Genomic DNA, 4,521 nt, shown 5'->3' on the forward strand with positions numbered 1-4,521 from the left:
TTTACATGAGTAGAATGTGCCCTTTTATTTAAAATGCATCTCTGGGTTATTTGTGGGGCATAGGAATTCGTTCATTCCCCCCCCCCTCCAAAATATAGTCCGGGGAACAGTGGACCGGCCCCCTGCTGGAAAGGTTTACTGACCCCTGCTCTAAAACAATTAAAAACCGCCAGCCATCTGAGCCAGCTCCTAGGGGCCAAAGTCCGTTCAACCCCCCCAATAAAATATTTGAGGGGGCTGGGCCGGACGGACTATGCATGCATAGTCAACTGCTTAATGGCTTCCACGTCAACCAGGAAATCTCAGTGGCAGAGGTGAGAACAGAAGAGTTGTTCCATAGTCTGGAGAGGTCCCTGCAACTAATCCAGAATGCGGCAGCCAGACTGGTGACTGGGAGCAGCCGCCAAGACCACATAACTCCGGTCCTGAAAGACCTACATTGGCTCCCAGGACGTTTCCGAGCACAATTCAAAGTGTTGGTGCTGACCTTGAAAGCCCTAAACAGCCTTGGTCCAGTATATCTGAAGGAGCATCTCCACCTCCATCGTTCAGCCCAGACACTGAGGTCCAGCTCCGAGGGCCTTCTGGCGGTTCCCTCCCTGTGAGAAGTGAGGTTACAGGGAACGGCGTTTCCGTGCGCTGCTCTGGTTCGCCACAAGCGGCTTAGTCCTGCTGGCCACATGACCTGCTGCCCACATGTACGCCAGCTCCCTCGCCCAGTAAAGCGAGATGAGCGCCGCAACCCCAGAGTTGGCCACGACTGGACCTAATGGTCAGGGGTCCAAAAAAATAATAATATATATAGGGTGCCTACATTCTGAATGAACTGGTTGCATGGAAACATGTGCAAATGGCTTGAGATACCTATTAGGTCCATCAATTACAATGTAGCATATATTTAACACAAAAAACAGTGACCATTTGTTGTTGACAAAGGACAACTGGACATAGAAAGGGCCCCATTACTTTCAGTAGCTTAGGGCCGCATCAAAGCCCTGCTATAGCCTGAGAAGGCCCTCCCTTGAATCTCCACCAAATGTGCCTCAGACGTTGGTGAAAGGTTCCGACATCTCAGATGTTATGTACTGAGTTGAATAGGATCCAAACTGCAGCAGTCTGATTGGTCCTAGAACAATAGGATCCAGAATGCAGCAGTCTGATTGGTCCTAGAACAATGCAGCAGTATGATTGGTTGGCAGGAACCACCCAATCCTGCTCCAGATAGAAGTGAATCCACAACCTGATTGGCTTACAGTAGAATTCCGGAATTAGCCAATCATGTGCAGCCCATTGTGTAAAGAATGTATATAAAGCAGATACTGTGAGGGGACTTTCATTCATTCCTCCTCACTACTATGAGCTGAATAAAGAGCATGAAATCAGTTTGCGACTCTGAGTATATTTCATCAGAGATATCTTTTTTTTAAAAACCAAGGTCTCTTCTATGGAGGAATGCTCCCTTTCTGATAACCTGGCCCTTAAGTTGCACAGGGTTCTATACAGATCAGCAGCAAGCCCCTTTGAGGTTTGCCTGGAAATGGTCCTGCTGGATTTCTGCCTGCCCTGAAAGGAGGGAAGGGGAGAATGGCGAAAGGTTTATTTGTACAGTTGGGTCGGCTGAGCGTTTTATCCAAAATGAGTATGGGAGCTTCTCGTAATTAACGTCTTTGCCTGAGGTCAGGAACAGAAATCACACAAGTGGGGTTGTCGAGCCCTGGTTTATCGGCATTGACTTTTTTATGTAAATGCATCCAAACAATAACACTGAACAACAAAACAGTGCTTTATGAGCCTTTGCAAGTGCAGACAGACTCATACTTGGAGCCTGGGAAGATAAACATCCATCTATTATGCAATCTGAAGCCTCTAATGGCCTTGCTATCTTTGGGTTTGGGCTGGGTGTCCATCAATATGCGGATGATACCTAGCTCTACCTCTCTTTCAAATCAGAACCAGTGAAGGCGGTGAAGGTCCTGTGTGAGTGTCTGGAGGCGGATGGAGGATGGATTGAGGTTGAATTCTGACAAGACAGAAGGACTGTACTTGAGGGACAGAGGGTGGACAGGTGTTGGGGACTCCCTGGTCCTGAATGGGGTAACTGTGCCCCTGAAGGACCAGGTGCGCAGCCTGGGAGTCATTTTGGACTCACAGCTGTCCATGGAAGCGCAGGTCAATTCTGTGTCCAGAGTCGCCACTGAGACCCCATAACACTGGTCTTGAACGACCTACACTGGCTCCCAAGACGTTTCCGAGCACAATTCAAAGTGTTGGTGCTGACCTTGAAAGCCCTAAACGGCCTCGGTCCAGTAGACCTGAAGGAGTGTCTCCACCCCCATCGTTCAGTCCAGACACTGAGGTCCAGCACCGAGGGCCTTCTGGCGGTTCCCTCCCTGCAAGAGGTGAGGTTACAGGGAACCAGGCAGAGGGCCTTCTCAGTAGTGGCACCCGCCCTGTGGAACGCCCTCCCACCAGATGTCAAAGAGAAAAACAACTCCCAGACTTTCAGAAGACATCTGAAGGCAGCCCTGTTTAGGGAAGTTTTTAATGTTCGAAGTTTTACTGGGTTTTTAATATTCTGTTTGGGAGCCGCCGAGAGTGGCTGGGGAAACCCAGTCAGATGGGTGGGGTATAAATAATAAATGATGATGATGATGATGTTACTCTTGAGATCAAGGCGTGCTTGCGCTGTAAGATTTGCTGCTTGCTTATATTATAATCTTGCTGTCTGAACAGCATCCAGATCACCCGTCCCTTTCATTCCATGTAACAGGCCAACTTTGCTTTATTCCTCTTGTGCGAGAACGTCTTGTGGGCTTACAAACACATATTCATGTTGTCCCTGTTTTCAAAAAGGGGGAAAGAGAGGACCCAAATAATTACCGCCCAGTCAGTCTGACATCAATAGCAGGGAAGATTCTGGAGCAGATCATTAAGCAAACAGTCTGTGAGCACCTAGAAAGGAATGCTGTGATCACCAATAGTCAGCATGGATTTCTGAAAAATAAGTCATGTCAGACTAACCTGATCTCGTTTTTTGACAGAATTACAAGCCTGGTAGATGAAGGGAACGCAGTGGATGTAACCTACCTTGATTTCAGCAAGGCATTTGACAAGGTGCCCCATGATATTCTTGTAAAGAAGCTGGTAAAATGCGGTCTTGACTATGCTACCACTCAGTGGATTTGTAACTGGCTGACTGACCGAACCCAAAGGGTGCTCATCAATGGTTCCTCTTCATCCTGGAGAAGAGTGACTAGTGGGGTGCCACAGGGTTCTGTCTTGGGCCCGGTCTTATTCAACATCTTTATCAACGACTTGGATGATGGACTCAAGGGCATCCTGATCAAATTTGCAGATGACACCAAACTGGGAGGGGTGGCTAACACCCCAGAGGACAGGATCACACTTCAAAACGACCTTGACAGATTAGAGAACTGGGCCAAAACAAACAAGATGAATTTTAACAGGGAGAAATGTAAAGTATTGCACTTGGGCAAAAAAAATGAGAGGCACAAATACAAGATGGGGGACACCTGGCTTGAGAGCAGTACATGTGAAAAGGATCTAGGAGTCTTGGTTGACCACAAACTTGACATGCAGCTAAAAAAGCCAATGCAATTCTGGGCTGCATCAATAGGAGTATAGCATCTAGATCAAGAGAAGTAATAGTGCCACTGTATTCTGCTCTGGTCAGACCTCACCTGGAGTACTGTGTCCAGTTCTGGGCACCACAATTCAAGAAGGACACTGACAAACTGGAACGTGTCCAGAGGAGGGCAACCAAAATGGTCAAAGGCCTGGAAACGATGCCTTATGAGGAACGGCTAAGGGAGCTGGGCATGTTTAGCCTGGAGAAGAGGAGGTTAAGGGGTGATATGATAGCCATGTTCAAATATATAAAAGGATGTCACCTAGAGGAGGGAGAAAGGTTGTTTTCTGCTGCTCCAGAGAAGCGGACACGGAGCAGTGGATCCAAACTACAAGAAAGAAGATTCCACCTAAACATTAGGAAGAACTTCCTGACAGTAAGAGCTGTTTGACAGTGGAATTTGCTGCCAAGGAGTGTGGTGGAGTCTCCTCCTTTGGAGGTCTTTAAGCAGAGGCTTGACAACCATATGTCAGGAGTGCTCTGATGGTGTTTCCTGCTTGGCAGGGGGTTGGACTCGATGGCCCTTGTGGTCTCTTCCAACTCTATGATTCTATGATTCATAACAAACGCACATTATAACTCTAGCCAAACCCCTTAGTAGCTTGTGTAGGAAGAAGCATGGGTGCTGGACATGCATGTGGGTTCAGACACGCCCCTTACAACATGTGCACAACATAACAAACACGTCATAACACAACATAAGATTCCAGTATTGCAGGGGTTAGACTAGATGACCTTTGGGGGGCCCATTCCAACTCTAGAATCCTAGTATTCTATGATCTTTACACAGAGCCCCCCCCCATTGCCTGCTGCAATCCTGGACCATCTCCCCTCTTTCATCTTTGCAGTGACTCGGTCCTCTCTGGGACTTC

General features: G+C 47.8%; 1 long non-coding RNA gene across 1 annotated transcript in view; it reads left to right on the forward strand.

Annotated features, from left to right (window-relative positions):
* Positions 1 to 4,521, forward strand: part of LOC310712949 — a 2,318,697-nt gene that overhangs the window by 1,620,074 nt on the left and 694,102 nt on the right. The window lies entirely within an intron of this gene.

This window comes from Podarcis liolepis, assembly GCF_965112155.1.
Source record: "Podarcis liolepis genome assembly, chromosome: 7".
Classification (NCBI taxonomy): domain Eukaryota; kingdom Metazoa; phylum Chordata; class Lepidosauria; order Squamata; family Lacertidae; genus Podarcis; species Podarcis liolepis.